Below are 8,341 nucleotides of genomic sequence, written 5' to 3' on the forward strand. Positions count from 1 at the left end.
TGCCAAGAAGAGAAAGAGTGTCTACGGCTTGTTTTTATCTAGAGGGAAGAGCAAGCAAATGGTGGCGTTGGCTTCGAGATCAATATGACAAAGAGAGGAAGCGCCTAGGTTGGACCGCCTTTGAAAAAGAATTTTTGATGCAATTTGGACCTTCACCAATTGTCAACCATCATGGGCAATTGGAAAAGTTGAAACAAGAGGGAAAAGTACACCATTACATTGAGGAGTTTCGGCAACTCCAAACCTTGGTTAGGGGTTGGTCCGAAGAGGCACTAATTGGTACTTTTATAGATGGGTTGAGACCTTGGCTTGCCAAGGAGATAAAGTTGAAGCAACCAAGAAGTTTGTAAGAAGTTATGAGAATGACGGAGATTCTTGAAGAGAGCACTCACATTGAGAAGCGTCATTCTAAGGATATGGGGAGCAAAGTTTCAAAGCCTTTGCAAACCAAAGTTCCTTGGAAAGGCAAGGAGGGAGAAGCGAGTGCATCAAAACTAAAGCCATATGAAGTGAAGAAGTTGTCTAGAGAAGAGGTCCAAGAGAGGATAAATAAGGGTCTTTGTTTCAAGGGTGGTGACAAATGAAGCAAAGAACACAAGTGTAGGGCCGGGCAAGCATATGTGTTGCTTAAAGATGAAAGCAATGAAGTAGAAGATGAGGCACATGAAGAGACATCTAGTGAAGAGTTGGAGCAAGAGGGGGCCGAATCTAGTGAATCACTAGAGGAGGCCGAATTGTCCTTGAATGCCATTTCGGGTGTACCTAGACCCGCATCAATGAGAGTGATGACATGGGTAGGGAAGTTTGAGGTGACTCTTTTGGTGGATAGTGGATCCACCCACAACTTTGTCAACTCCAATATTGTCACCAAGATTGGGTTGAAGCCGTGTGCCATAAAACCATTTGAGGTGAAAGTTGCAAATGGGGACAAGTTGAAGTGTGAAGAGATTGTCAAGGAAGTGAAGATGAACATACAAGGTGTGAGGATTGTAGCCGATCTTCATGTCTTGGCACTTGGAGGTCTTGAAATTGTATTGGGCAACGCTTGGCTTAGAAGCGTTGGAAGAGTGATCAATGATTATGGGAAGATGACCATGGAATTCAAGTTTGGGACCAAGAAGCATATGTGGACAGCTTTGATACCTAAGGAAGAGAAGCCTTGTGTGGCTTTGATATCCGAGGGAAACTACTCGTTGTGGACTACTTATGAAGAAGATGATCCTATGTTGATGGCCTTGAGTGGGGCCGAATGGAGAGTGTGGGACAAGATTAGAGAGGCCACACGCCTTGATGCATGGGTCTTGAAGATTATTGAGCTACTTGATGCCCAAGGTGGAGGAGTGGTTGGTTTCAAAGTAAGAGACGGTCTCATCTATTACAAGGGGTATGTCTATGTCCCTAATGTGCCGAATTTGAGGAAGAAGATGACTATGAAACTCTCCAAGAAATACTATGGGCCTTTTAAAGTATTGGAAAGGTTGGGGGATGTATCTTATAGATTGGAACTTCCCCCATCATCTAAACTTCACCCGGTTTTTCATGTGACTTTGTTGAAGAAGAGGATTGGGGACCCGAGCCTTATTGTGGAAGAGCTTCCAAACTTTGATGATGAGGGGAAGATGCTCTTACAACCAAGAGCGGTTCTTGAATATAGGATAGTGACTCGAGGGAGGACAAGGAGGAAGGTATGTCAAGTATTGATCTAATGGCAAGGGGTGCCGAGAGAGGAGGCATCATGGGAGGATTATGATGACATGGTGTCGGGGTATCCAAATTTGATCCTTGAGGGCAAGGATGTGCTTGAAGGGAGGGGGAATGTCACAACCCCAGGAGATTTGCCCGGGACCGCACCTCGACACGACCCATGGAGGGTCAGGACAGTCACATGGCTAGTCTACTTGCATGCTTTGGTTCAAACCATGACACGCAACGGGCGAGCATGGAGGCTACTGATCGCGCGCAGACCATGCGTGCAGGCTTGCGCGTGCCCTTGAGCGTGCATCTGCGCGCATGCATGCGTGCCCTCACACCACCTAGCAAGGCCAGTGGCGTGCCCCCACAGGCACGCCATCCAACGCACGGCTCCAGCCCGTGCCTTGCAGAGCAAGTTAGTGGCATGCCTCGCGGCGTGCCATCCAGCGCATGGCTCCAGCCCATGCCTTGTGGAGCAGGTCAGTGGCATGCCCACCAGGCATGCCATCCAGTGCATGGCTCCAGCCCATGCCTTGCAGACTCAGCGCCCAGGCCACCAGCCTAGGCCATGCCGTGCACTATCATGGCTTACCTTCAGCAAGCCATGCCCATCATGCCGTGCACCACCATGGCTCACCTTCAGCAAGCTATGCCCACCATACCGTGCACCATCATGGCTCACCATCAGCTAGCCATGCCGCACCACCCTGGCTCACCATCAGCCAGCCATGCCGTGCACCACTATGGCTCACCACCCAGCAAGCCATGACCGCACCACCTGACCATGGACCAACTTGACCACCATGCACCACCTAGCCCACCATGGGCCATGCATGCCACGGCTAGCCTTGGTCCATGGCCATTATCTTGTTATTTATTTTATTTATTTTATTTACTTTATTTATTTATTTTCTAGGGACTTATTGAGGGTTTCCAATTTGTTTTTCTTATAAATAGGACCTCATTCATTTGCTTTAGTATCTTTTGGAACACTCTTAGAGGGAAGACTCTTGTTTGAGAGATCACAAACTGGTGTCTTTGCACTTATGCTTTTTGGGTGCAATTCGTGAATCCCAAAGAGAGAATCACACTTTGCAATTCGTGAATAAAGTGTGATTCAATCTATCTTATTCTTGCAACTTGGTGCAATTCGTGAATCCAAATTGTGTTTATCAATCTATGAGGTTTATTCATTACTTGTGCAATCCGTGAATCAAGTATTGATTATCCTTTTTATGTGTTTGTTCATTCAAGTTCATTAGTATTTTGCTATTGTTCTTAAGCGTTCTTCATTGTTTTTTAGTGTTCTTCATTTTGCACTCTAGTGTTCTTCATTGTTCATGCATGTTCTTCATTTTGTTCGTCCATGTTCATCATTGTTCTTGAGGTGTTTTTATTGAAGTTGGCTCATTCAATCCGTCCAAGCCCCAAAATCGCCCCACACAAGTGTTAGTCCACTTTCCATAGTGGTTTGCTCCATCTTTCATGCCTTAGCCGCCCATCCCAATTGCCAATCAAGGTTCCTATAATTTAGGAATCCTAGTTGACCCATTCCATATTCCATAGTCGGCCATACACATCATCCATCATATCCCAAGATTTTAGGAGAGTCATTTCCAAGATTTGAGGGAAATCATCTTCCAAGATTTTAGAAAACTTCCCAAAATCTCTCCTCCATCAAATTTCGGCCAGCCCTAGCCATTCCCTCCATATCACTCATCTTCAATCCTAGCCACCCATCTTACCTTTTCCAAATCCTAAACACATAATCCAAACCCTAAGCCTATCTTCCAAGTGGCGCCTACACCATAGCACTCACTAGTGCCCCATCACCCTTGAACCACACCATCACTCTTCATCTTCCATCATTCCATACACCCATCTTAGCCTAAACACTTAACCCCACCATCCCCAAGTGGTCATATTGACCACCTTTACACGTGAGCCAAGCAAGAGAGGAACTAAAGTTCGGTCATCACCAGGCCACCATTATCGTGGAGGATTTGGTGTTTTGGGTCTAGACCGAGGACCCCAACACCCTTGCCTCTATCTCTGCCGCTTGCTTAAATACCATGGCCCATTGTTCTAAAATCACTCTAGACCCTCAAGTTCACCAAGGAACTCGGCAGCTTCACGGGTTTGTTCTTTTTAATTTTTTTAATCTAAAATTTTGGGGGTTGCTCATTGTTTGGTTGCTGAGAAATTTTTTTGGGGAAATAGAGAATTTTTTTAATCTAACAAATCGATTAGTTAGTTTATTGATTTTCGTCTCATTTTTGTTTTTTGCATGCATGAGGATCAGGAGCTCCTTGGTGCTTCTCATGGATGGTAACAACGCCACGCTTACTGTTCTGCATTGCAAGCTTCTTCTTCATCGTGCTAAAAACTCACAATTTACACAACAAAGAAAAAAAAAAGTACTAGTGTGGGCTGGAGAGTTCTGGAGAATTTGAGTTTGGGTTCGCAAACACCTCTCTTTGCAAAACAATTTGAGTTATGGAGAATCTGAAGAGGCGTAATCAATTTCTGTATTTTTTTTTAAAATAATATATCAGCTGACGTGCCACGTCAGCGATTTTGCAACGGGTACCCAGCGGCGGGTATCTATAGCAGTTCTGATATTAATATATGTTTAGTGCCAACGGGCTTGTTATAGTTGCCGTTGCTTTGTGATGGGGTATTAAGATGGCTTATTTAAGTCATAGAGGTTGGTTTTTTGTAGTTGTTAACGTTGGCCATTTATTTATTTTTATTCTTTTCCAGTTTACGTCTTTATATGTCCTGATTCCTTTTAAGTCTTTTATATATTTGTTTTGTTTAGTTCTTTGAATGTTACGATTGAAGAAAGAAAAATAATACATTAGAAAAAATAAGATAAGATAAGATAAACAAGCTAGCGAAAGTTTATATTTTTTTAGATTATATTTTCAGATAAAATAAAGGTATTTTTTTTGGGAGCTTTTAGTTTAATTATTTGTATAGAGTTGGTTCGGACTATACGATCAGTCGAGCTGTTATATCTTAGAGGAGTTAAGTCAAGATGAGTTTTGCTATACTGATTAATTTGAGATTTTATACACTGCAAAAATTTTGAATATTTTAAATGATATTTTCGTGACTTAGTTTAAACTGATTTCGTTTAAATGTTAAATTTATTGTACTTTTTATTATATTATTGTGTATTTTAATAACAGTAACTTCATACAAAGTCGGACACAAGGACCATTCGTGCGGGTCAACATCAGAAACAAGGGCCATATTGCAAGAGAAGTTGGAAAGCAGATCACAAACGTCAATACGCCATAGATGAGGGGCATTAGCAGCTAAACGGTGGCACTGAAAAGTGGAACGCCACGGCGCAATTCACAGATTCTTTATGGAATTAGAACCTAGAACCCCGACTGTATCGACAGTCAAGCGAAGACAACCGAAGGGTTAGTTCTCTCACATTACTCTCAATTGATTTTTTGTTTGCGGATGCTTGTATAAGAGATAAAATTTGACTTTCATGCTTTACTCGATACTCAATAGATCACTGGACAAACTGGAATTACCTTGCAAATTTCTGGGTCCCCTTCTACAGCAATGGTTGTGAAGCCATTCCATCTGTTTTAACTAGAATTGTAACAATGTATCAGTGATTTTTGGAGCTTGTAGCAGCTTTTACGGGCACGTTATTGTCTATAATTGGGACTGTGTATCTTTACCTATCAGCCTATATGTGGCATCTCTACTACCTTCCTCCATGGATGAGTTCAAGAGAGAATGATGATAGATTTTGTGGAAAGAAACAAACCTGGGATGGTGAGGATGGGAAAAGTAACGAAGATGAGAAGCCTAAGCAAGCCAAAGGGTGTGGTAAATGACATACCAGTACCACAAACTTCTCCAAACTTGTACTAAAATACTGTAAAATAGGACTTTCCATTGTTGCATTGTTAATCATTAGTGCATAACCTCTAGAGGTTGGCTCAATCAGCAAGGGCCGTGGTCTTGGTGGTATGGTCTGTCCAGGTCTAACATAAAAACTCTTGGGTGCAAACAATTTTTAAGGGTCACGTCATGTGATGAGGACGCGTTACACGGATCTGGGGTTTAAGGGAGTTAAAGGCATGTTGTGTTTGCATGATCTCCAAGATTCCTTGTCATAAAAAATCATTAGTGCATCATTTGAGTTGTCAGTATTGAGCTCATGTTAAACTTTTGTATGGGCAGGAAGGGGTAGTATTTGTGTTGTCCAGGGTTTGTTAATCCCGAGCGCAGCATTTTGTGATCACACGCACTAGAAATGGGAGCAGAATATCAGGCTGACTGGAACTCGGATTGCACTCTCTTGGTTTGCGCATTTCCCAACACTCCAAAGTTTCAACAAGTAGAGTCGGACTGTGGGACCATTGTTTCAAAGGGTCTCTCTCTTTCGCTCTCTCCTGTTGAGATATATGATACATGATATATTTATTATTTTTTGAATTTTTAAGCAAAATACAATTCCTTCTAATTATTTGAGACTTTTAAAACCGAAGGCGAGGAGGATAGGTCTGTGAGAAAACTCTATGATACTTCATACTCTTGTGAATTTTTGTATTTCTGTTGCTTTGAATTTATAAGCACTTGGGATTGCTTTGTATTTACTTTAGAATTAGTATAAACCCTGTTATCCAATTTGATTCTAAAGTAAATCTTTTTATATGCTCCATTTGTTGCTGTATATCAAGCAGTGACAAACTTCTAATACTGCCAAAGAGTGCTTCTCTCCTTCTAAAGTGAAAAGGTGGGCTGTTGATGACTTGAGTAGAACCATCACATGGTTAGAGAGTCAAGATGAAAAGGTACGCAACGTTTGTTTCTGCTGTTGCTGTCAGTATTTTTTTCGACATTCTAGTCATTGAAATATATGCCTGCATATTGGAGCTATTTTGACACGCTGTTTTGTAAATAAATAATACCACTTATTAATATTCATCCTGGGTTGAAAATCTGAATCCTATTGTATTTCAAATCTTAACTTGTCTTCTAGTTTATGTTAGGTTTCTTTCACTTATTTCTTCAACCTTTATGTTTTATATATTTGTAATTATAGTTTTTATTTAATTGAAATAGTAAGCTTTCCATAAAATGGTACAGTTATTGAGATAAATAAGGTTTTCTGGGGTTCAAACTAAACGTTTGATTTTGGAGAAATTAGCAGTAGTTTTTGGAATTGGAAATTCATTTATTCCCACTGTCATTTGTGTTAGTGGGATGAAAGGTGCATGATCCCATATCTTGCCTACTTCATTGTGTGTACTAAACTTGCAGAATGTGTGTTTTTTAATTGTTACATTGATCATAGTTTTTTCTTTTAACAGCCAGAGCCAAGCGAGATAAGGAAAATAGCTTCTGAAGGGATCTTAGCCTGTTTACAAGATGCCATAGATGCACTTGAACAAAATCAGGTAATTTTTCCCATAGAAAGGTTTTTTTATTTATTTATTTGATTTAGAGATCTTCCTGCAGAAAAAGCCAGTCCGCAACCTGATTTTTAACTGGAAGAAACCCAATCGATTGATTAGTACCGGCAATCTTGCTTCTCTAACAATTAAAGGAAAATGATTGGCCTTTAAGTTTACCACTCTTTTGATGGTAATTATTATTGTAAGCTCTCATGAAGGGGCATGTGAAGAGGGTATTCTGCGATTCCTCTACTTGGTTGAAGTTTTTTAGTTATGTTAAATAGCAGATTGTTGACATCAATGGAATTTATCCATAAAAAAGACAGTTTGAAAATGAATGAACAAATATATTAATAAACTAATATGTAAGACTGACAAATGTATGAAGTGACCACCTAGATATCATCAGTGAAGTGGAAATTTTCATATGGACAACAACAAAGTCTTAAGTTCAGAAGACCGGTTTGTCATTAACAATATTTAGATTTTTATTAGCATTATTTGCAACTTATTATATGTGAAGAAATAGACTCTTCTCTAACCTCTCATATAATCTCCTTACCTAAGCCCTCAGCATCTTCATTCCGTTACACATGCAATTATTTCTTTCCTTCCTGATGGCAGATACCATAGTAGCCAAATCCCATTTCGTACAATTGCTACTAAAAATCTTTCCTTGGCCCACTAATAGCCCCTGGTCAACTCACCATCTGAATGCCCACCCATTTTTCTCATGAAGCAGTTCTACATTTTATCCAAATCTGTTTGCAAATTGGCGGTAAAATAATTGCCTCAATTTTGCAGCTGGAGCCTTGCACATCTCTCTAGTAATCCTACAGCACTTTATTTTGTATATTCAGCGGCTTTTCTTTCACTTAATAGTATTCTTTTTACAGATCAAAATTCAGACGTTACTTCGATTTTCACTAAGATTAGTCTTTCAGTACCGTCAAAAGTAAAAGATTCCATAATCATTGTTGAGTGCTGATGATGTAAAATGTGCAACTAGCAGTCTTATACATACCTGTTAGAACACATCATTTCATTAAGAAAGTACAAAATCTCAAGAATGCTCTATTCTGAAATTTGTTTCCAGCAACATTTATGCGATTGCCATATTCAATGCACACATGAATTTTGATCCGTTTCCCTTGACAGTGACAACAATTTGCTCGTTGGTAGACAGTCAAGCTCTGCTGAATGCATCATGTTATTCC

This window comes from Carya illinoinensis, chromosome 1 (genome assembly GCF_018687715.1).
Source record: "Carya illinoinensis cultivar Pawnee chromosome 1, C.illinoinensisPawnee_v1, whole genome shotgun sequence".
NCBI lineage: Eukaryota > Viridiplantae > Streptophyta > Magnoliopsida > Fagales > Juglandaceae > Carya > Carya illinoinensis.